Here is a 26455-nt window from a genome sequence, read left to right on the forward strand (position 1 = left end):
TACATGGGGTCTAAAAATACAGAGGGCCTGGCTCTGGGACTGGAGTTGGAAAGCTGCCAGTCACCCAAGGGTAGCTGAGTCCTGTGAGGGGAGCTGGGCCTCCTATGGCTGTCTGTCCTTGATTGTACGGTGCCCTCGTTTTACAATGATTGGGATCAGGCTCTTCAGTATGTTCTCCTTGTTAATTGAATGACTAGTTCTGGATAATGGATAATTCTCAATCTTCTATTTTTAGAAAGTGTATAAATATCTAAATTAGATTTAGGCAAAGTGAGCTGCCGTCTTTGATATGCCGAGAACATAATTAGGTTGCTCCGTTTACCTACACAGTCGCAAGCAAACTTTAACTCATTAATCTGTGAAGGACTTTGATGAACCTTTGAACTAGATAAAAAAAAATATATACGTATATGCCAGTCATGGCAAAGTTCTGCTCTCTTCTTTGAGAAGTTTCAAAGGACAGAGAGTAACTAGTGTGTTTGGTTTTATAACATCATCTGTCAGCTCTGATCTTGCTACTCTGAAATCTTCAGAGGATTCTTCCTGTCTCCCAGTCAAATAAAAGGCATTTAGGGAGAGCTAAAACAATTGTTCCAGAGGGAGGAGATGGAGGTGCTGATTTCAGTCCTGCCTTGACCCCCAGTGATCTTGGGCAAGATGGGAAACTTTCTAGGCCAGTTTCCTCATCTGTGCTAAAAGGATAATGTGGGTAAGTGTGCAAGCCTGCCTTGTAACAGGACCTGTAGTTCAAATACCTGTGCAGGTGCTAGCACAGGTACAGAGCAGGAGAATCCACAGCCAGGCTTCTCGACCTGGCTCTCTCCTTTGCCAGTCATGTTTCTCAGGTCTGTCCATTTGACATTTACTGTAGATGTGCATTGTTCTTTATTAAATCCGCTCATTGGAGGAAGTGTGTGTGTGGTACAGTGGCTTGAACTCAGGGCCTCACCCTCTCCCTTGGCTTTTTTGTTCAAGGCTAGTGCTCTACCACTTGATCCTCAGCTCCACTTCTGGCTTCTTGTTGGTTCACTGCCTAGCCAGCTTTGAACCTCAATCCTCAGATCTCAGCCTCCTGAGTAGTTAGGGTTATAGGCATGAGCCACTAGTGCTGAGCTCCTTGGTAGATTTTCGTATCGCAAATATCTCCAGGAATGCTCCCTCTCCACATTTTTATGGATACCTCCCTCCACCATGTTCTTCCCTACCTCTGAGCACATATATTCCTTCGTATCCATCTCTCTCTCAGTGCACGAGCACAATCACTGAGGGTCAGTCATAACTGAGTTTCTCTCTTATGACAGCACCTTATGGCAGATAGCATTCATTCCTCTCCAGATCATAAGTTCCTCGAAGGCAAGGGATCTTACTGTAGATAGAAGATTTGATTCTTCTCTTGGTACTGTTTGCCTGGACATGAGAGCAGCTATGGAAGCCCTCAGCAGAGTCAGTCTCCTGTGCATTCTTCTCCAGCTAAGTCCCGGGTCCGTCTCACTGCTCCTTCTCTAACAACATCTGCACACAGAACCTAAATAACCATGCCTGCTCCTCTCACCCATCTGGATTCATTGCGTTAAGATGTGAAAGGATTCTAGGTACCAAACAAAAACCTTTGTTGTGTTAGCATATCATTTTCTAGCTATGATTTCTTGCTCTCTCCTCATGATAATTTATGGGCAGACTCATCTCTCTATCTATCTATCTATCTTTTTCTATTTTGCATTTAGAATGGGACTGGTTGCCATGGGATGTATATGAATACATGCTGTTGATCTGAGAAGTACACACTTTCTGTGCAAGGAGGCCTGAGGTGGCTGGTAGCTTGGACAGAGAGAACTCATTTGTCATTTGTTTGTGTGGTAGACTGGTCTTATAAATTCAGTGAGCTGAATCTGAATCTCCAAATGTTGGCAAAGACATACTTTAATTAAATAGTAAGGCAAAAACTATGTTGGAAAAGTTTGAAATGAAATATTATTTTTGAACAAGTCTGAGTAGATTATTCAGAAAATATTAGCATATTTAGTACAAAATGCCTCCAAGTGATAGAATAACTGATATAATAAATTGTCATTTGATAAGTCTTGATAACACCTTCAAGTATTTTATTTTATTTTTCAGAAAATGAGAGAGATGTATTTGGCACCTTGGTGAAGTGTTTAAAAATCCCTTTGCAAGGCATGTTTTCTTTTTTTCTTTTGTATTTTGCTTTTCACAAAATTGGGAGTGATCCTAGACAAGTTTTCAGCTAATTATAAGAATGTTTCATCACTCTGTGATACTTGGCATATTACTTAGATTGAGGGACATTGCCTTCCATTCTCCTCCACTTACTTATCTATAATGCATTTTATGATATAATACATTAGTATATACATTTTATATATAATACATTGCATATAATACATTTTCAGACCTTTCATCTACAAAGACATGAATGTTAAAAATAGATTTAGTGCCAGACAAGATGAAATTCTAGGTATAAATGAAAGCATTTATTTAATTTCACTTTTATTTTTTGATAATTATCAAGCTATGTTATATAATAGTAATGGTCCATCAATGTAGGAAAATCATTTAGTACTCAGATCCTGATGCCCACATGAAATAATAAATAAGCCCAAGAATTTTAATGTACACAACTATTATAGTTACAGACATAAATGATTAAGTATAATGGAAACAGTAGTTCCAGAAGAAGAATGAACAATGTAAAATTACTGACTCTGGAACAGCTTGTTAATATTTTTAAATTGATAATGGTGGATAGAAAAATGGCTCTGGCATTTATATTCAATTTGATATATTTCAATGCCTGATATAAGAGAGTTTTCCTTTAAAATGTCAAGAGTTATAATCGACAAGAAATTAATTCTTTGGCAATAATTTGAATTTCTGTTGAAAAAAATCAGAAAGTCAAGTTAAAAACATAGGTGAGAGTGTACTTAAGTGTTCCGATTGCTTCAGGTTTTATGAGTGGAGGTGGCTTGAAAATAACTGCACTGGAAGACAGGCGGGCGCACTGAGGCAGAGCTGAGCCGCGTTGGAGACGTCAGAGCAGAAGCAATCGTTACCAGAAGCTACAATAAGTGTGGTGCTCTTTTTTTTTTCTCCGAAGTCCTGTAGAGATGGAGCGTCATTCTTGGCCAGCTTCCTCCTGGTTTAGAATCTGGTCTGTTGGAGAAAAACCCTGCACTTCTCGCCTCCTGCACATTCCTGTGTGTCTGTGAGGTTCACCTTCACGTCCCCCCCACAGTGCCCCAAAACGCATCGCTCCTCTTACGAATAGAAAAATGGATCCAGTGAATTTCTGTGCAGGATTCTTGCGTTGACTTTAAAACGTGTTCAAACATTGGGACTAGAGCAGAAGCAAGGAGGGTGTCCCCTGTTGGTAACCAAGAGCTAGGGAGTCTTTGCTTCACCCCTTACAACTGCCAGGATTTGACCTCATTCTGCTGAGCAAGGATACAACTTGCAGCCATGGCTGACATAAAGTACAGGAACATGGTAACAAATTCTGCTGACCTTGGTCTATGGTGAAAAGCTTTATCTTGAGGTGAGGGAGTGGTAGCAAAGGGTCACTTAACATCTCTCCATATTAAATTCATTTGAATACTTATTTGGGTAAGCTTCACTCACGATTCACCCTCATCTGTCTAATATTGTCCCTCCTCCCTGGCCTTGTGCTCACCCATAGACTGCCATACCTTCTCTCAAGGCTCCTCACACACACCAGCTGTACCCAGCATCCACTGCCTGGACTCTTTCTGGGGTTGTCCTACCCCTTCATGTTTCCCCCACATCCCCATTCCAGCCTAGAGTGCTCTCCTGACTCCTTGGCTTGAAATCCCAGCCTCGCTGCCTTTTGTTGTCGTTTTTCAGTTTTTCAGGGTGAAGAGCCTTCAACTAGGAGCAGAGGGGACTCATGGTTCAAGCCACGTGTCACCAGCCTTGAAAACACAGGTTTTGTTTCGCATACTTAGAGCAGTGCCCAGTATACGATACCCCTAATAAATATCCATTCAGTGATCCTAAAATCTGCATTACATACCAGGAATTGTTCCTAGTCATTAACTAATTTTTAGACATGTAATTCTTTCTTTGGCATTAGTGGGGCTTGAATTCAAGGCTTTGTCCCTGCTGGAGCCATGTCTTCAGTAGAGATCATGTGAATTTTAAAAATCATTAATGCATGTTGCCTAATTACTTCCCAGAAATTTTTTTAAATCTTTTCATAATGTACAATAAGTCATTTATAATATCAAATCTTAAAATGCATTTATATCATTACTCATTTGATAGCTCTAAGATGTATTTCCCTGAAACCAAGGAAGAATGAATTGTATGTATATGTGTGTATGTGTGTGTGTGAGAGAGAGAGGGGTGTTATGTGTGTGTATATGTGTGTGTGTGTGTGTATGTGTATATGAGGTGTGTGTGTGTTTATGTATGTGCATGCAAGCCCTGAGATTTGAACTCGGCTTGGGTACTGTCCCTTTTGCTCAAGGCTGGCACTGTACCACTTGAACCACAGCTCCACTTGTAGCTTTATAATTTTTTTCTTTTTAGTAGTTTATTTGAGATAAAAGTCTCACAGACTTTCCTGCCCAGGCTGGCTTTGAACCACAATCCTCCAATCTCAGCTTCCTGAGTAGCTAGGATTTCAGGTTGAGAATCACTGGTTCCTGGCTTTAAATTTTTTTAATGTAATCTGTTTTGTGATTATCTTTCTTTGACTTTTATCCAATTCTAGTCAATATTTATTACACACTTACTACATGTTTTGTGAAATAGATAATACTATTGTGTGTATGTGTGTGCATCAGTACTGGGCCTTGAACTCAGAGTGTATAGCTCTTATTTGGATTTTGGCTGAAGGCTGGTTGATGCTCTACCACTTGATCTACATCTCTACTTCTGGCTCTTTGGTGGTTACTTAGAGCTAAGAGTCACATGGACTTTTTGCCTGGACTGGCTTTGAACTGAGATCCTCAGTTCCCAGTTCCTTGAATAACTAGGACTGTAGGTGTGAGTGGCCAGCTCCTGGTTGAAGATACGAATTATAGCCTTTAGCCTCTGTACCTAGACTTTTATTTAGTTCATGAACGAGTAAACCACATAGGAATTATTACTGTGAGAAAGTTTAGAAACTGGTGGTATTAGAAAGAAACTAAAGGAAAAAAGTACTTGAAAGACTCAAGATTGGAAGACTATATAAAGAATTAAAGCAGTAACCTTTATTACTTACTGAGCCATGGCTTTAAAAATATATCCATTGTTTCCTCATCAGCTGTGCTACTTAAAGGAAGTAGGTGGAAAAGATGCAGAGATCTTACAAGAAGAACTTTCCACTCCCACCTTTCAGAAATAGGGGACAATACAAAATGGAGTCAGTGAGTACCTACTTAGTACCTATGGCAAACGAGAGAACTGGTTAAAGTTAATTGTGCCAGTTAAAGCTAATTGTAGCTATGATGGTTGAAGTTACAGTGACGGTTGTGTAGCCTTATTTGGCAAGGAAACTCAGAAATACTTATGTCCTGCCTAACTCTAGATGCTTCTTAGAGGTGAGCTTCCAAGAGAAAGCCGTCGCTGTGCACATCATGTTTGCTTGACCCTGACCTCCACGTCTGACGTGGATCATGTGTCAGCAGCTCTTGGAGCTAGAGGCGATGAGCCAGATGTTCTTGGAGCCATTCTCTTCCTAAGGCCATGTGGCTATTCCCTAAACCCAAACCTATGTCTAGAATGTCACTCACTGATCAGCTGGAAGGACTGAACATGTACACTTGTCAAGATGGAAAGAAATAGAACCTGGAGGGGAGGCAGAGGAGGGGGAGGGGAAGAGAGAAGGGAGGAGAAAAAGGAGGGAGAAAGAGAGGAGAAGAGGAACAGGGAGGGGGGAGGGAGAGAGGAGAAAAGGGAAGAGAGAGGGAGAAAGAGAGAGCGGGGAGGGAGGACCTCCCTGGTTCTCAGGTTCAGCCTCCTGCTACAGAATCCATTAAAGCCAGACCCTGTGCCCTGATCCAGGGCTGCCCCTTGTGGCACAAGAGCATCCACAGTGAGCAACAGAGAAAGCTGAAGATCGTGTGGAATGGCTGGAATTCCCTCCAAAGGGAAACGCCTGTGGCCACCACCAAATTGGAAGCAAGGAGTCAGGAAGGAAAAGCAAAATTCCCATGCACCCCGGTTGAGGACTGGCCATGTCTGTTGGAAAGTCTTGCTGATACCAGTTGGTAGGGTTTCAGCAATTCAGACAGACCCCACCGTTCCTCCTTGGGGCAGGGTGTCTTATCTTGCTTTGTCCTTGGTGAGGATGAAGGAGGGATGTAGAAAAGGGGTCAGAAATCTCCACTGAGCTTCTGGAGGCTGAAGCTCCACACCCTGATTAGCAGCCCGGGCTGGGAGGAGGAAGGAGCCGCTGCTCAGGCGGAGCCTTTTTGCTATGAATGAGGTGAGAATGCTCGCGGAAAAAATTAGGTCTACAGCTCGGAGAGATGCTCTTCGCAGCAGAGGATAGCACTTGAAATAGAGCCACCTGGGGATTGATTAGCCTGAAATTTTCTGGAACTTCAAAGGGAACGGAGAAAGCCTCAATTCTCTGCAGAGTTCAGAAATTTGGAGAAATAAGAACCGTACATCAGAGAGAAGGGATGTTTTATACCCCCATTTTTATTCACTTGTTTTCCTTGATCTAAAAAGATGTTTGACCTCCGATGGAAGTGGAAATTTAAAACTCAGGAATTTGAAGCTAGAATGAACATACGTAAAAGCTCTCCTGGTGCCCTTGCATCTCCTAGGAGGAGGCCGATCTGGGAGAGCGGTGCGAGGTGAGAATCCAGACATCTACGTTCCCTGGCAGAGTCTCCTTTTCCCTCTTCTAGTCAATGAATTGCATGAACCCATCTTACAAGAGAGCAAGTTTGTTTAAAACCAATAAAGATTGCACACAGGGTTGTGAGGGGTAGAGGTCAGTGTAGAACACCTGCTATTACAACCGTCCCCAGAACTGTAACACACACACATACACACACATGCATGCATGAATACACACATGCACATGTACACGTAAACTCTACCAATACACAATTTATAAGAAAAATAGGTATTTTTGTTTGTTTCTGCCCACTTTTTTGGTGGCATGTGTTGTGAATCAACAAAAGCTCATAGAGCATAATTATATAAGATTATAATAGAATAGCCCTTTCTATTTGCTAGGGAGCATTAGAAGCATTTACATCATGTATTATAGCTCATACTGTTACGGCTAAATGAGATAAGCATGGCCGCCATCCTCATTTTACAGAGACTGAGTCATATGCTTAGTGGTGGAATCAGAAATGGAGTGAATAATGTTGACAGCAAATGCTGGTAAAAATGAAGGATTTGCTCACTTCTGGGAGTATAATTGTACTTGAAATATACCACACTTATCCCATCAGGTAAATAGAAGGTTTAGGGTATTCGTTCAGGCCTCTGGATTTTTTTTTTTTTTTGTCTAGTGAATCATTAGCTATCATGGGCTCTTTTTCTCCTTCCTTCCTTCCTTCCTTCCTTCCTTCCTTCCTTCCTTCCTTCCTTCCTTCCTTCCTTCCTTTCTCTGGTACTAGGCTTAAACTCAGGATCTTGTGACTCTTGCTTGGCTTTTTTGCACAAGGTTGGTGCTGTGCCACTGGAGCTAACCTTCTATCGGGTTTTTGTGGTTAATTGGAGATAAGTGTCCCAGAGGCCTTTCTTCCTAGGCTGGGTTTGAACAACGATCCTTGGATTTTAGCCTTCTTAGTAGCTAGAATTACAGGCATGAGCCACCAGCACAGGGCTTATCTTTGCTGTCCAAATGCTGGCCTTGCCTTTGGGCCTAGTCTCACCAATTCTCTCCTTACATGGCATTTAGGAGCTGTGAGGATTTGTCCGGAGCCGCATGTGTGTCTGGTACGCTGAGCGCTGCACTCACTTTAGGGACTTGTGCTGGAAGAGCCTGGCATATCCCCCTGACTTTCGCATCTGGAGACAGTGCTCTTTCCATTATGGTTTGAGGACCTCAGAATCACATTTGAAAATGAGCTCTGCCACCAGAGAGAGCCACTGGGGCGGGCCGTCTGCCTCAACTTGTTTCCAGCTTGATTTTTATGGTTATTTATTTTTCTTCTTGCCATGATTTTTATCTTTACCCTTCACATCTTTTTTCTCTTTTTGTAGAATCATGATACAGAAACAATAAATGCCACTGTTACACTCTTGCTGTTAGAATAAAAGCCAATGTCTAAAGGCCCTTCAAGCCAGAACTCAGGGATTCTTTTTCGTCACCATAACAAACCACCAAAGCTTTTATGAAATCCCTAATTATACAACATAACATGGGCAGAACTACTTCAGAGTGAAGCTTCATGTGAGCAGGGCCTCGGAGATGATGCTACACATGATGAAGATGGGCTTCAAGACGGCAATGGCTTTCCCAGTCACTTAGTTAGGAGCAAAGAGATGTACAGAAAGAAGGGACCTGGCTGTCTGTCTAGCCATCTCTGCATATAAAACTGAGTCAAATTTAATTTTTAAGTCTTTTCTAAAATGTAATGAAATAGGACTCTTTATATTATTATTATCATTATTATTAGGGATTTTTTTGTCAGCCCTGGGGCTTGAACTCTAGGCCTGGGCGCTGTCCCTGTGCTCTTCTGCTGAAGCACTCTACCAATTGAGTTTATTACAGATAAGAATCTCATGGACTTTTCCTGCCCGGGCTGGCTTTGAACCAAGATCCTCAGATCTCAGCCTCCTGAGTAGCTAGGATTACAGGCATGAGCCATGGCGCCCAGCCTATTATTAGTTTTTGATACATGGCCTCATGATGTAACACAGGCCATCCTTGAACTCGCATTCCTCTTGCTTCAGACTCCTGAGTGCTGGCACTACAGACATGCACTACCACGCCAAACCCTCTTTTTAAAAAAGCATATGAACAGCTAAAAATACCAGAAAGCAAAATGTGAGTATGGCTTAATCGGTTGGCATGAGTTTCACTGGAGAGCTAAGTGAGAAATCGCATATGAAATCACTTGCTGTGTGACTCTTGTATAGGGTGCTCAGTGAGGACAGGCTGCAGGAATGAACGGTCCCTGCGTGGTGTGCCTTTGCAGGGTTCTCTGGGAACGGATCTCAAAGAATTACTTTCCTGTTAAATACATTTCCAGCATCACCTGAATACATGGTGATGCAGGTGCCTCATCGCCACACTAGCATCCTATCCCACGGAATCCTGCTGTTCTGGAGGGAGCGTCAGAGTTAGTCTCTCAGACATTTCATGTTGTGCTGATTATGACAGTCCATAACTTCGGCCGTGCATACGTAGTCATCCGTTGGAAGAGTAAGGATCCAATGAAGACGGGGGAAAGAGGGAGGTGGCAGTTGTCATCTCTTAGGTCAACAATTCTCTCTGGTATGTTTTAGTGACTAACTTTGTTAAAGCAGTTTGAAAAAAAATTATGTATTTATGTTCCAAAACAAATCGACATAAACACATAAAGTATGACTCACAATTATACCTTGTTCCCTCCTCTTTTCTTCTGAGTCTTTCTCTTTTTACAGTAGCTGCATGTCGGTTCTAGGCTGAGTGCCAGTTGTATCAATTAAACAGTAACTAATTCAAGTACATTTGCAATCTGTGTTTGAAATGCCATCCCCTACAGTAGTTACCAATTAAGCATGAGGCAGATTAATGGACGCTTTGTTCTCCTGGGCCAACTCCAGCGCACTGTCATTAAGCCTCTAAGTCCCAGTGAACTGAAGACTTCCATTTAAAGGCAGAGGAAAACACATGCTCACAAAAAGGAAACAATAACAGGAACAACAATACAAACTTGGGTGTTTCAGATCACATGAAAAGGGTGGGCAGCCTCTGGAAAGGAGAAGCCGTGATGGCCGTTTTTGGTTCAGCCCTTTATTTTTGCGTGGATTGGATCCACGGCAGATTACAAAAAGTACGAAATGGGGAGCAGAGAGCGGGAGCAGATCAGACAGACAAATGGCTCTTACAGAGTCACAGTTCTTCAACAGATGTTCTTTTCAGCTGGCTACAGTATATCATTATCTCCAGGAATCCTGAAGATCAAGTACAAAGCTATAGGAGGGACAGTGGAAATGTAGCTTATTAACAGGAAAAAAAAAAAGAAAACAACAAAATACTTGGCTCTGCCCTGCTCACTACTGTCCATTTAAGGAGACAAATATGTAGGGCCAAGCTGTGGTCAGCTTTCTGTCAGCATGATTAAATACCTGAAGGAGGACAGGTTGATCTTCACTACCTGTCTCAGGGGTTTGAGCCCAGGGATGGTTGGCTCTGCGGAGGGGGACTGGTGATGAGGCCAAATGTCAAGGTGGTAGGGATCCGTAGCAGGGGAGGCTGAGCGCCTTGGTAAGGAACGAGACAAAGGAAGAGGCGTGGTCCCTGTGTCGTCACCAACCCACTTCCTCCGTCTAGGCAGTGCGTCTTCCAACGTTGCCACAGCCTGGTGACTAAGACTGTGATGGTACATAGCCTTTGGAGCAGTGTTCAGATCTAATCCACACAGTCGATTACCAGGTACAGGCTTATAATTTTTTAGGATAACCATTGCAAATAAAACCAATTTTTACCACTAAGTCATGATTGTTGTAGCTTGCATTGGAACAAAGAGAAAGAGGTCGAGAATTTAAAAAGAGGCGATTCATTTTAGTTCTTCAGCCTATGTGAATTCATGTGGAACTTGCTTTTCTTCCTCCTCTTCTCTTTCCACCATTTTGTCAAGCCTTTAAGAAATTAAATGCCTTAAATAGCTATTTACTGCTTTATTGTTAATGGAACAAAATGGCTTTTCTCTGTTTCACTTGCCGTTTTCCAGTGGGCATTGTGTGGTGAAATGTGTGGTGACCAATATCCCACAGTATCTAAAAGTTTTGGGAGTTATAAGCATGCAATATGTAATCATCTAAATATGACCCGCAGCATATTTCCACTACTTTATAAGTGCCATCACTGGCCAAACTCTCTGATTCAGAGAGCTTCCCGCTTTGATTGGCAGACTGCTCTACTGCTACATGTCTTCTTCTCAAGAAGAAGAACCCAAAAGCATGGTCACGCTCGCCTCTGCTTCTTTGCTGCTTTTCCCCCTCCTTGATGAATAGTTATGTGTCTATCCTCTATCCAAGCCTCTGTTCACTCTTCCGAATGAACCAGAAATTGTGGATAGGGGCAGTGACCGCGGAATCCTTGAGAATCTTGCTCTTGTGACACATTTCCTTAGAAATATAGCAGTGTTTCTGATTTCAGAAAGAACTTTCTTTCCTTCTTTCCTTCCTTTCTTTTTTCCTTCCTTTCTTTTTCCTTCCTTCCCTTCTTCCCTCCTTCCTTCCTCCCTCCCTCCCTCTCTCCCCTCCCTCCCCTTCCTCCCTCCCCTCCCTCCCTTCCTTCCTTCCTTCCTTCCTTCCTTCCTTCCTTCCTTCCTTTCTTTCTTTCTTTCTTTCTTTCTTTCTTTCTTTCTTCCTTTCTTCTTTCCTTCTTTCTTTCTTTCTTTCTTTCTTTCTTTTTCTTTCTTTCTCCCCTCCCTCCCTTCCTTCCTTCCTTCCTTCCTTCCTTCCTTCCTTCCTTCCTTTCTTTCTTTCTTTCTTTCTTTCTTTCTTTCTTTCTTTCTTCCTTTCTTTCCTTCTTTCTTTCTTTCTTTCTTTCTTTCTTTTTCTTTCTTTCTCTCTCTCTCTCCCTTCCTTCCTGCCCGCCTGCCTTCCTTCCCTCCCTCCTTCCTTCCTGACTTCCTTCCTTCCTTTTGTTCTCTATTTCTTTCTCTTTCCTTCTCTCCCTCCCTCTCTCCCTTCCTCACTCTCAGCTTGTCTGCCTATCTGCCTACCTGTCTGTCTGTCTGTCTGTCTCTCTTTAATGTGGAATGAGAACTTTCCATTTGGGCTGCCATTTCTGCTTTCGGTGCATGGAAGATACCTTACATCTAAGGCTCCCATGGTTTTCTCTCTAACACAAATCTGAGAAGATCTTTGCCCCCTTACCCCTCCCATCCTTCCTTCTAGCTCTTCTCTCTCCAACCTCCCCTACTTCTTCTCCCTCCCCCATTACTGGCTCATTGGTAGAGGAACAGCAATGTTGAAATCAATATGAGAATAATTGCCACATGGTGTTTATTGTGGCGGCAAGGTTTCTACAGAAAATCCTTGTAATCAGAAAAGAGGGAAGATGAGATTAAACTGATTAAACTGAGAAAGTCAAAAAAGGACAACTTGAAAGATTAGCTGTACAATGCCGGAGAAGCAGGACTCCCTGTGCATGCTAAGTGGAGATTCCTCCCCCTATCAGGCTCTGCATCGGGTGACCTTCCGTTACATTAGCACACAGCTACTTGATCCAAGGCAAATGCTGGAAATTGAAAAGCCAGAATGCCAGTGATTACAGCAGGTATCAATATTATTGTAATGATGCTTCGTTATCATTAGCGAACTTAATTACTTAGAGAGAATGAGAAGGCCGGAGAGTAAAGCACCAAGTCATGGCTGTAGTCAGCATCAAGATCCAGGCAGATAGGTGAGAACGGCTTCAAATTCAAATGCAAGGAGAATGCAAGAGTGAGAGAAAGAAGGGAAGTTGGGTAGAAACTGTCCTGGGTGTCACACACGTGCAGAGCTAGTGCTCATGAACGCACTAAGAATAGGCTCTCAGCCTCTGAATGATTTCTCCATCATCTGGTGCATAATTGGTACCCATAAATACTGAATGAAGAAAAATAAATAAAAATGAAACCAACTGAGATGACTCCAATGGCCTACTAAAATGATGAATTTCATTAAAACATAGAGAAATAAATTTGGGGTATTACCTTCACCAACTCAATTCTTTACCACTGAGCGGAGACCTAGGCCCTCCACAGCATTTCTTTCTTTTTTTTTTATTTTTTTATTGTAAAGATACTATACAGAGGGTTACAGTTACATGAGTGAGGTAATGAGTACACTTCCTCTTGAACATTGTTAGCCCCTCCATTGTTTTCCTCCACAGCATTTCAATGGAAAGCTGATCTTGGATTTCAGTCCCTTTAAATGCCCTCTAAGCCCACTCTCTTTCCTTCTCTCTACCTTCTCTCTGTCTTTTTCCATAGAGATTTGTAGTACTTGGCCTGGCAGTGGTGATGTTATAATTTTGAAATGCAGAGTTCAAGCGGGGCACATGTTTTCCTTTAACTCTGACCTCCAAACAGAAACAGGGAACATTTCTGCACCCTCCAGGGCTGCGGTTGTGCTGAGCCAAGCCAGAATTAGCTCTACTTACTGACCTACAAATAGACCTGACCCAGCCTGACCTGCCTCCGTCCGAATGCTGGACAAAATTCCTATTTCTAAATCCAATGAATCAAATGTATTTACTTCTTTTGAGTAGGCACAAAAGCCAAAGTAAACTTCGAGCTGCATTTGAATGAACTTATCCATTCAGTCAGCCAGCCATACCATCAGCCAACTTGTTCCTGGTGAGCTCAGCAAGCCATTGTTTCTTTGGCCCATTCGGAGAATACCAACAGTTGGAAAATGGAAAATGCGTTGGGAGAAGGGAATGTGGAAGCGTTCACGGTCAGGGAGCTGTGAAGAAGCTGTGGAGAGACTTGTAGAAGGGTTCAGACGTCAGCGGTGGGCCAGCAGCTGTGGAGAGACTTGTAGAAGGGTTCAGACGTCAGCGGTGGGCCAGCACAGGCACTGTACGCACTCCTTGGCCCTCCCTCCTGTTGATGCTTTGGAGACTCTGTGGCCTTGGAGAAAGGAAATAACTAGTGACAGAGGCATGATGGGACTACCCAGGATGCTCCCTGGTGGAAAAACAGGCCTGTAGTTTAATGCTTCCTTCAATAGCTGAGAAGTGAGAAGTGTAGTGGAGGAACAGTTTTCATTCTAGCCAAGGTGAGTATTTGTGGAGCCTCCAAGTCTAAACCGAAGTGTGGCTCTGGCAGCGGGTACTCCTGCCAGCTCACAGCCTCTACCAGGCACTCGCAGAGGTCCCGGGCACTGGAATTGAGGCTGCCTTTCTCCGGACCTCTGAAGGAAGAGGAAGCCTTTGCTGCAGGCCAGCGTGTAGCCTCTTAAATCACCCCTCATTTCTTGTTCTAGAGTTACAGGATTCCAATTTTGACTGAATATAGGTGAGATAGTTCACCTGGTTCTATGGATTCCTGAAACTACAGGGAATGCCGAATCCCTTTATAGAAAATGTGTATTGTTCTGTGCATACAACCTAGGATATAGTTTATATATAAATTAAGCACGTGGAGAGAGTAATGATAATTATAGCAGTTATAACCATGGTAAAAATTATTTAAGCTTTACCAGTTATTTATTGCTTAATTTTCATTTTTTTGAGCCACTATTGCCTAAACCAGAGGAGGTGAAGCTGTGTGTGTGAGAGAGGACATTTGTTCCCATGAAAGGAAATCCCTATCTTACTAAGAACCCTGAGCCCCCAAATTAACTCAAAAATCCTGACACCAGTGTAACATGCCCATGTTGATCTATGGTTCTTCGCTCTGGTTTCCTGTGAAAAGTTCTGGAGAAGGTTTGATTTTAAAAAAAAAGATGGGAGCTGGGAAGCTGGCTCAGTGGTAGAGTGCTTGCCTTGCATGCATGAGGCCCTGGGTTCAATTCCTCAGCACCACATAAGCAAAAAGAAAAAAGCCAGAAGTGGCGCTTGGCTCAAGTGGGAGAGCGCTAGCCTTGAGCTGAAGTGCTGAGGGACAGCGCCCAGGCCCAGAGTTCAGGCCCCACGACCGGACCAAAAAATAAAAATAAAAAAAATAAAAATAAAAGCTGCCCATATTCTGATTCGTTTCATTTTCTTGGCTATAACCAGTGGTGGGGTGGCATGATGGTTCTAGAATATTGTTAGCTGGCTTTAACACAAAATCGGCCTCCTTTTTGATAGCAGAATGTGAAGAAAAACTGTGCTGCCTCTGCTGTCGATCCTGTGAGAAGATCAAAACCCATTGATGAGGCAGACCGGGGTAATTGGTCTGAACCCCAGATATGGAGTGCAGCTTAGTCATTACTTTTTTGAACTTTTTTAAACAAGTAAAATCCACAAGGACGATAAACATCCATCAGCTGTTAGGTGGATCTGAAAGCTGTAACTCTGTGGAAGTCCTCACCAGGTTCAGGTTCAGTCAACTCATCACCGTAGCAACACATCTGACACCATCAACTTCTACAGAAGAGAGGCTTCTGTTGGGCCCCAGTTTTTGAGGTTCCTCCTGCGACTGAGTGGCTGCTGGTCCTCAGCCTGTGGTGAGGCTGCACATCCTAGTGAGAACCCACATGGCGAGGGTAGCACAGGGCCGGATGGGTCACTTCATCCGTAAGAGTGATTTTATTTTAAGGTAACAAATACACCTAAATAAACAGAGCAACAACCATAACTGTGGTCCATGTTCTGATCCTAAATACCTCCACTTACTCATACTTTGGTATATAGGGGAGAGCATTTCTTGGATGGTGTCAGATCTGTTTTCAGGGTGAATTTGAAAAGTTTATTGTGTAATTTGTATGTATAAAGGCCTGAGAACACACCCTAAAATGTTGAAGAAGACTAGCTGGAGGGCTTTGCTCCATGAGATACCAAAATACATTAGAAAGTACAGTGAGACAGTACTGCTGCCACACAGAAAGACAGCGCCGCTGTGGGACAGAGACACAAGCAGATATGAAAACACACACACAGACACGGTGTTGTGGAGCCATGAACCTCAGAGATCATAGGGAGAAGATGAGCAACGAGGAAGGAGAACTGGGCTGATGGGTTATTACAGCGAGGAAAGAAAATTAACTACAATCGTTATCACAGCTTATTTCCTAAAGAAAAGTCAATTTCAGGTTGCTTAAAGACCTCAGTGTAAAAAGCAAATTGCAAAAGTTTTCAAAGGGAATATACGACAGAATTTTCATTATCATAGGGTGTTGAAATGTTTCTTACCTGAACAAAACACCCAAACGAAAAAGAAACATAATGCCACATCAAAACTAAAAGATCTTATGTCCACAGATTCATAAATAAAGGGGTATGATACATTAAAAGTGGAGGTGTTTGTAGCAGATAGACTCTAAGATGTTTTACTACTGAGGATATTTGAATAAATTCTCCTATCTGCTCTCAAATTCAATGTGCCTTTCCTTAAAGTATGTCCTTTAAAAGTTTTATGAGTCAAGGCATTTTGGTGTTGAACTCTGTCCTTGTTATTTTAAATGTGTTTACTCTTACTCTTAAAGGAATTTCTGAATATATAGTCAAGTTACAATCTTTTCTCTTTGAAGACAGGCCTCTGCTGACTTCAAGTGAGTATAAGAATAGCACCCACTTCTTAGTTTAGTTGAACTTCTAGGAATGGTTTAAAAATGTATCTCTCCACTTTCCATATCATCGCTTTGTTTTTGATAGTCTACATTTTGCCATAATCAATATAAACTTGCCAATATACTTTTAGTTATCCTGCTTAAATTAATTTTTCCTGAAATTTGGGATTTATCTTGAAATAATTATTGGGTGGTAGTACTGCAATGTACTTGAATCTGCTCAGCTTACTTGCTTATTGCTGGTGCTCTAACCACATGAGTCAGGCCTGCAGCCCTACTTTGTGCAGATAATTTTAGAAATGGAGTCTAATAAACTTTTCTTCACATCAGCTTCAAACTGAAATCTTCCAGCTCTCAGCTCCTCAAGTAGTTGAGATTACAGGCATGAGTTGCCAGCTCATTATTGTTAAAATAATTGTGAGAAATTATTAACTGTTTTATATTTGTAAATCGTCATTCCACTCCCATTCTTTCAACTTCTCTTTCTTTGGGATGCTCATTAGTCACTTCAGCGTTTCCATTTCCATTTCCTTGTCTGTTGAATTCTGGATACTTCCTTCATGTATGTAATATAATGTATATATTCTTCAGCTTCATATAATCTGCTGTGACACTTTTGCTTTGGATTTTATTTTCAGAGATTAAGATAATAGCTTTATCTCAAATGTAGAAGTTATAATTTATTTATAAATACGTATCTTGGGTGGTTTGCAGCATGTTTAAATGTATTAAAATGAAGTAAGGTAGATTTAGGGGAGAACTCAATGTAATTGCTTAGAAAAGCAAAACCATAACAAAATAAATGCCAAGAAATAGGTATTTGAAAGGAATGGGGTAGATCCAAGGGAGGGGAGTAGGCAAATGAAGAGAAGGGGGAAAGGATGTAGTCAAAACTTCACTGTAAGCTGGGCACTGGTGGCTCATACCTCGCTACTCAGGAGGCTGAGGTCTGAGATTACAGTTTGAAGTCAGCCTGGGCAGGAAAATCCTGGAGACTCATCTCCAGTTAACCACCAGAAAACCGTTAGTGGTACTGTGGCTGAAAGTGGTAGAGCTTTATCCTTGAGCTTTTGCTCAAGAGCACAGGGACAGTACCCAGGCCCTGAGTTCAAGCCCCACAACTGGACCCCCCCCAAAAAAAACAAAAAACCAATGTATATCCTACAGAAGTTGTGGGTTGTGAGGGATGGGTGAGAGCGATGATGGGTGACGTTGATCAAAAATATCATATTCATAAACTGTTTCGTTGAATGGCAACTGTGTCGCGCAACTCCTTAAAGAAATAAACATATTTTTAAAGAAAAGTTTCTTTTTTTCTAATGATTTTATCTGTTCTAAGAGTATCTAATCTACAACTATGACTGTTACTAACAATGGTCATCCAATCATTTCCCCTTAGCACCAACACAGCTTTATATAACAGTACCGTGTGCAGACCCCCCCACTCCCCCCACCCTCCGCCCCTGGAGAGCTCGCCTCTGACTCTCTGGCTTCATATGGTTTCTGGCTGAGCTGCTTGGAGAAAGCTGTCTCTGGAAACACTAAGACTTGAACAAACGGAGGTACAGAGAAAGAGACAAAGCTGTCAGAGACAAAGCTGTGCGACTGTGGGACTGCTGGGGTCCTTTGGGAAAGTCAGTGAAGTTTCTCAAATGCGTGAGCACACTCAGAGAAGAACTGCTGGGTGCAATTGTGTAGACAGATACATCCTACAATGTGCTGAGAGCTCCGTGTATAACCCTTGGGGGACTTTAGGGTGGAAACACATAGCTGAGCAGTCTAACAGCATGCCTCAGACCAGACCTTTGTGTGTCTGGCTTGGTATGTAAAGGCATCTGAGGACTAGGAGTTCAGAAGCTGCAATAGGATGGACCAGTCATTTCATTCATATGAATTTCTATATCTATTTGTTATACGAATAATATTTGTTATATAATATTTCCATACCATTTGTTATACCATTTTCTGTCAACTATTCCCCAGAGATTCTTTGGGTCCTTTCCTTTTCCTCTTCCCCTTCCATTTCCCTTTCCCCTTTCCTTTCTCTCCATCCTCTTCCCCTCCCCACTTCCCTCCAATCCTCTCCTTTCTCTCTTGAGCCACAACTCCAGCCTTTTCTGCTTTATCTTTCTGATAGGATCTTGCAGTTCTACCCATGGCCAGTCTCAGACCCTGGCTATTATCCCTGCCTCTCAAGTCTGTAGGGTTACAGGCATGATGACTTTGTCTGGCTCTACATTCAACCTTTTAATAATCTTGAGCATAAAGACTGAAGATTATATAACCAGCTGAAATTCTGTCTCTGTGAATATAAAAATGTTTGCCTTCTATATCATGTTATTTTGATTTTTGTTTATTTTACTGGGTCTTTGGGAATTTCAGTCAAAATAGTCCCATTTAAAAAAATATGACATCTAAGTCATTATAAGCTACTCATAAACCTGTAATTTCCAAACAATATATTCTATACATTAAATAACTTTATAAATAGCTATATATATAGTTGTACACATAATTATATATACGTGTAGCTATACATATACAACTATATATATGTAACTTTCTCCACACCATCAGCACACAAAAAGGGAATTTTTGAAGAATGTTATTTGAATAAATACCCACAATACTTATTTTTTTCTATGCCACTATTTATTAGGGAGCTTTATTTGTCCTCCCAACTGGCAAGACCAGGTATCTACAACTAATGAGTTTTCCCCTATAGTCCCTTCCCTCCCCACCTCCCCAACTTCTTGCCCACCCCCCACAAAGTTGTAAAGTTCATTTTCAACATAGTGCTTGTACATCTCATTGTTACAATGGGTCAACCTGTATCCTTATTTTAGCATTTTGTTATTTCTCTTCCCCTTGGGAAGGGATTGTAGGGGAAATGTACTCAATAGGAAGTGGGCTCATTACCTTACTCGTGTAACTGCAACCCCTCTGTACAGTATCTTTACAATAAAAGTATATACTAAAATATAAAACTAATTAGTTGAATTTATTAATATATCATGGTAGTTAATTTTTTTGAAAAATAAAAAGTCACATAACCAGAGTTAAACTTTTCACAGTGAAATCCTAAACACTACACTAGAAACGGCTCTGCAGCCATTCAGTAGTAGGTAGATATGAAGCCTCACCCATGGCTACTGTCTGGTGACCCACCACTACTTCTACAGACTCTGAAAGGAGTTATTAAAGATGCTTGATTTTCATGGGTTGAGATTTATATTTCCCACAATGGCACACTGAGGGCTGGTAGATTCAAAGATTCTGTAGTGTTGGCTGCTTGCTTGTTTCTGAGCTGAAATTACTTATGCCAGAAGTTGTATCAATAACTGTACTCTCTACTATATGGGAAATGGTCATGGCTCCCTTAAAACATCAGAAAAGCTTGTTCTAGCCCATACAGAAAGTTAATACAGATGGGTTGGTTCCTAGTTAGCCCAGATATAATGAAAGATATGATCGGAGTTGCTAATCTACAAACCAAGAGAGATTATCAGTAATTGATCTTCTCCAAAAATGTCTTATTTCAAGTAAGTACCTTTTTTTTTTTTAAAGGAGGTTTTAGTTTGAAATGGAAAGCTTTCTGGAAGGCTCTGTGAAAGTAAAAGGGTATTATAGGATCCTCCTTTTGTTTTACTTTCTCATTTTGGAGTGTAGCAGAATAAATATGCCCAGGTAAACCTGTGAATGACTCAGATACCAGACTACTTCCCTTTGCTGCAGTTTTCAAGTCATCTGCACAAAATGTAATTGTGGAAGTCAGTGGTCTCTACCCTGACCCTTAGTTTGATCTCAAGTTTGCAGTATGCGTCAGATTTTCAATTAATCTTAAGGTAATATGTCTAGCAAGGATTAGAGACTACAAACAATACATTTTTTCTGGAGACATTAAATAATGCTTGTTAAATGCTTATAGATTCAACAGTCTATTTTAATGGATTTAAACAGTGTTGAAGGTACTTTAATAATAATAATAATAATGTTAAATAATAATGACGTTTTTGTTTTGCCATGAAGTGTTTGGCTAATGTGAGCTAAGACTTGACAGATAGATCATCTATCAGCTTCAGAGAACCATTAGCTGACAAAACTGAAGGTGAGAATCCAGGGATTTGAAAGCAGCATTACAAGCCAGGAGAAATAGAATCTCAACATTTTCCCAGTCTCTTCTTTAAAGTCACTTCTATAATTCTATATCTTGTCCCCATTTTATTCTGGCTTTTTTTAAAAGCCCAGGCAGACTTGAAATGTATTATTTTATTTTTTTAAGAAGTTGTACAAAAGGGCTTCAATTCAGCAGGTTAGAGTATATAATCTAACTTGTTGGATTAAAACCCCCTTGCATTTTGGTTAGTGTTACCTCCTTCCACCATTTTTCTACCCATCATTCTCCATCACATCCCGACCCTCAAGTTCCCTAGCCTGTTACTTGGTTCCATTTGTACATATGGGTATTAAACATAAAGACTACTCATCCACGCTCCCTCTCTATACTGGTCTTCTCTCCCACTTCAACTCTTTCAATAATGTATGTTTCAGTTTCCAGATATTCATTTTGATAAACTGTGCCTTAGTTGTTCAGAGGAGACCAGATACCCTACAACCAGTTAATGGAATATATGTGTGTACATGTGCATACACACAACACATACACACATATGTATCACACAATGGAATTTTACTTATCTATTAGAATATTATTCTATTTGCAGGGAAATAGGTGAACCTAGATAAAGTTATCTTAGATGAAGTGATTCAGGCTTACAGAGACAAAGGGCACATATTTTCTCTCATACATGGAAATTAGAGCTAAATTATAGATACACATGAAAATATAAACAGAGTTTATGCATATATACACCAACAAATTGACAAAAGGATGGTTTAGTCAGAGGAGGATTCCACTGGTATAAATCCTCTAAATAACTAACAAACTGTTTAGCCAAATGAATTCCAGGAAGCTAAAACATTTTTCTTAAGGGGAAAGAAATGTCATTAAAAAAAATTATATAGCATCTCACGGGGCTGAGATCTGAGGGTAGAGGTTCAAAGCCAGCCTGGGCAGGAAAGTTTGTAAGACTCTTATTTCCAATAAACCACTCAGAAAAAGCCGTAAATAGCACTGCGGCTCAAAGTGGTAGAGTATTAGCTTTGAGTAAAAAGAGCTCAGGGACATCACCCAGGCCCTGAATTCAAGTCCCATGACTGGCACACAAAAAAATCTATCTATTTATCTATCAGCTTGTCTGTCTGTCTATATCTGTTTGTACATGTGTATTTATGTGTGCAGGTGTGTGTGTGTATATACACACACCTATATGTATTTTTCTAAACCTTTAAACCTTTAGCATGAATGGCTTACTTAAAAATGAGAACTGAGGGGCTGGGGGTTTAGCCCAGCGGAAGGGCGCCAACCCGGCGCAAGGTCCTGGGTTTGGTCCTCAGCCCTGGAAAAAAAAATGAGAACTGAAAGCCTTTAAATTAACCCAGTTACTACTATAGAAACACCTCCTGGTTATGATTCAATCCAGATGTAGATGCTGGACATTTGGCTTTAAAGCCCCATGCCTTTGTGTCTACTTCTACATTTCTCCCTTTAGAGTAATTTGTGCAAAACGGCAGGGAAACTCATCATTATCGTTACATTGTTTATGCCCTAATTCCTTTTGAGAAAACTTCCCGCATCCCCACCTACCTCTCCATGGGTCATTTGAGGCATTTCCAAATTGGAGAAGTTACACATGGTTTTCTGCAGTGGGTAATTTGGCTAAGCCCACCCAATGTGGCTCACTCTCAAGTCTCAGGTGGGTTTGCGCATCTCACTGAGCATAGTGGTTTTCCTGGGACCCAGAACAAAGCTCCTGAAGACAAAGCTCATGGCTACAACTGCATCTGATCATAAAGCAGATAAAGGACAAAGAGACTGAATAGAAAATTTGGGCAAAGGAAAGAATTTCAATTGGAACTTCACAAAAACTCTCATTATCATAGAGAAGAAAGTAAGAATTTACTTCCTAGGTATTTTATCATTATCACAAGTATGTATTTTTCACTTTTGTAAGCTAGAATACAAACGTGGCTAAAATTGCTAAAGGTTATAGTATCAGTACTGCTTTGGAGGAAAGATGCAAAAATATAGAAGAGAAGGAGTGCAGATGCACAGTTCTGAATGTTTTGAGCATCTCTACACCAGATGCATTTCTGTATGTAACTGAGCGAGAACCTTGTGAGAAATACATAGAATAATCTCTGTTTTGAAAATGTTGGAGAAAATAGAATATATCCATGTTAAGTAGACAACCATACACGAGTTGAAATCCTTGACTTGTTAGAAGATAACCTAATAGCCCATTTGTGAAATGTTATTTCACTAATGTTACATATCATCTTGATCATTTTGACAGTTCAAAATCAGTTCCTAAATCACTTAATCCCTAATTAACTTCAAACTCTTTACATTTCCAGTAACTACAATGGTACCAAGCATTCTGGGCTTTCAATTCCCTCTAAGAATGGCAGGATGTAATCATATTATAAGCAAAGCCAGAACCAGTGCATGGGCCCAGGAGAGGCAAGTTGGTGCCCTTCTACTGAAAATTGGATCAACATGTGCAGTAGCTGGTGGCAGAGAAGTTAGGCACCCCACCATAGTTTGGGACAGGAAACAAGGAAGAACATGGCAAGACACAGGACCAAGGCCTCTTAGATGGGGTCTCAAGAAGAGAGAAACCCATTGGTAGAATTCTCTCGTAGCCGTGCTGCAGACACAAGCACGCGAACTGGCTCTCTTAACACTCCAGCCTGGCCCACCATGTGGCTTTGCTAGGCACAGTCTCACCCCTTTAGGATTGTACTGGATTGTACAGGAAGACAGAAGGATGAACTGACTAGTCATGAGATACTAGAGAAATGTCAGGAGGCAAAGCCAAACAAGTCTCAGGAATAGAAGTCACACAGCTCTGAGAGACTGCCACACCCCACCCTGCCCTCTCTTGGCAGGAAGTAGACTGAAGCAGCCATGGTGCCTGCTGCCAAGGGCAGGGAGGGTTTCTACCTCAGAGAGGGAAAGGAGGGAAAGACAGGAGGACTGTTAGGTCGATAGGGATAAAAAGTGGTGGACAGAAGACCCATGGCCTGCCGTGGGGCTTCTTGTTCCCCCAGGGCCCCCAGACTCCTGCTCCAATGCTGCTTCTTCCCATAATGCTGTGAGTTCCTGCTCAAACGGTTCTTCCTGCAATACCCAGGATGTCCACTCAGCTAATGAAAAGAACTGGAGCTGGATGTTGTATGAACAGGCCATCAAACAACCAGCACAAAGCCCAGGGGAGGAAACACGGGAGGAGCTGTTTACTGCCCAAACAGCCCTCCATGAGTACTCCATTGGACTCCTCTTTGGAGTCCCTCTCTGGGTGTGGACAGTCTTTGTGCTTTCCTTTCAAAGTCATGATCTAAGAGACACACTTCTCCAGTGTGAATTGTCTAGAGCGGTAAGCAAAACCGTGCATGTACCATTAGCCTTTAGCCGAGTTGGCTTGTCAGTTGGTCTTTACATCTCCCAGCTACAACTCTTGGAATCTTAAAGTATTCACAGTCTATTCATTTACAGACTACAAGAATCTTGTTGAATATATTTTGGCAACAAGTCAAATATCTTTGATCTCCTATACCTGACGACACCATTCAACAATGTTAGAGTGCCTGGTCAAGTCTGTTCTAAGGCTGAAATTCATTGGCCTAATATCTTGCTTTGATCAATAGTTTTGCCAATCAGCCGAGACTCTTCTGAAACTAAGAACTCAACCTTGGATTGGGTCTATAAAATAGAAACAAAACAGTAAACAGATTTTTCTTTTGGAGCTTCAGGTCTGTAGATGAACTGCACCATGTACAGTTGTGTCAGGAGGTGACATCAAAGTTGGGGACATTCTCCTTGGTCACTCCCTCTCACTGCTCTGATTCTTAGAGTCTCTATTTGACTCTCCCTAAAAGATGAGTCCTATCATCAAAAGATGGGTGGACTTCTGCATTTGCCAGCTGAGGCTGCCATCACATAATCCCATAGACTTCACAGCTTAAACAGCAGAAATTTATTTTTCATAGTGGTTGAAGGCTGAGAAACCAAGTACATGTCCGCAAAGTGCACCTGTTTTCTTGGCTTGCAAGTGGCCACTATCTTGCTGTGTGCTCCGATGACCTCTTCTTTCTGATCTGTGGTGTCACTTCTTACAAGGACACTGATTCCCTCAAGACTAGGATCCCACTTTCATGTCTCCGTAAGTGTTTGTCCAAGTCCCCACCCCAAATAACGTTACACTGGGGTTAGGTCTTCAGTGTTGGAATGAGAAGAAAAACCTGTGAGCAATTCCTGTCTATGAGTTTGTGCCATTTAGTTGAGTAAATACGAATGAAGGGTGCAATGATCTTTGTTTATTCCTATCAACAAATTACATGGAATGTCTAACATAGCCTCTTAATCCAAGGCATCGTCACATCTCATCATATGGAATACAGAAAGCCACGAGACCCACTCAGGGAATAAAAAGGGAAGTTAAAAACATGGATGTTCTGGGCTGGGAAGGTGGCTCAGTGGTAGCGTGCTTGCCTTGCATGCATGAGGCCCTGGGTTTGATTCCTCAGCACCACATAAGCAAAAATAAGCCAGAAGTGGTGCTGTGGCTCGAGTGGTAGGGTGCCAGCCTTGAGCTGAAGAGGTGAGGAACAGCGCCCAGGCCCAGTGTTCAAGCCCCACAACCGGACCCCCCCCACAAAAAAGTATGTTCTAAACTCAGAGAACAAGTAGTACAATTTTTATTCACTCTCCTGCCCAGTAGGAAGTTGGTACCAAGGATTCTCATTACTACAAAATACATCAGGGGATGAGAAACATTTTATAACACAATATCATTATTCCTAGAACTGATAATCCAACACAGTGCAATTACCTGGTGTTTTGTTTATTTATGTATCATGAATAGTTCTCCACATTAGTAAATAAACATTGGCATCATTCCCTACTATAACTTATTACAGGATATTGTGCTGAAGTTTATCTCAAGTTGTATGATGAACACACTTAGCCATTCTGCTGGGGCAGAAAAAATTAACATAAATCTGTTCAATAATTATCATACAAATTCCCTTAGAAAAAAATATTAAGGTTTCTATTTCTCTAGTACTAGATGCAGACTTGTATTTTCCCACATGCATAATAACATATTATTGTGTGAAATTTATTTTTTGTCAGTCATGAAAAAAAGTTGTTTATTTGATTTTGATTACCAGTGAGGCTTAGTAAATTTATATGCTAATTGACTATTTGTAGTTTTTATTTTCTGGAATATTTTTTCATTCTTTTTATTGCTATTTGTTGGACTAATTGAGTTTTGTCAATGTGCATGAAACATTTTGTGTGAGACTTATTTTTGTTTTTTCATTCTGACATTTACTGCATGATAAAAAGTTTTCTAACATATAGAAAGCAAAAGCACTACTCAGTGAGAAGTGATATATTTTACTAACTGCTTTTTCAAATTTAGTTTTATTTGTGAAATTTCTTAAAAATTAAATCTAGTGTGTTCTGTATGTGTGAGAGACACAGAGAGGGAAGGGGGGTAGGAGAAGAGGGGGTAAGAGGAAGGGAGGAGAAAGAAGAGTTCTATTTTGGTTTTGGTGAATTTTATTTCACTTTCGTTATTTTAGGGGTTGGTAATGGGCCATTAGCTATGAAGAGTACTGAATGGATATTCAGTGTTTAAAGGAATTCTGTTGATTAGTTTCTACAAACACCAACTAATGGGAGGGATTTTCGGCTCACCTGAATTCTCTAATCTCCCTATCTTATTTGTCAGTGCTACAGATGTTTCTCTTTTTCTTTTCAGAAGACATTTATTTTTCCAAATATCAGCATTCAGTCACTATCTTTGGGTTGGATAATAAGAAGTACTTAGAATTCTGCAAGTCTATTTAGGGTGTTCTAAAATGTGCTGAGAAAAGAAGTCTTTGTTATCTAAAGACATAAAACCAGAATCTAAGCAAAGGGAGGCTTACCCCAGATCACTCAGCAGGCAATTAAAGAAAATGATTGCTCGAA

Source organism: Dipodomys ordii, unplaced genomic scaffold, assembly GCF_000151885.1.
Source record: "Dipodomys ordii isolate 6190 unplaced genomic scaffold, Dord_2.0 Scaffold98, whole genome shotgun sequence".
Lineage (NCBI taxonomy): Eukaryota > Metazoa > Chordata > Mammalia > Rodentia > Heteromyidae > Dipodomys > Dipodomys ordii.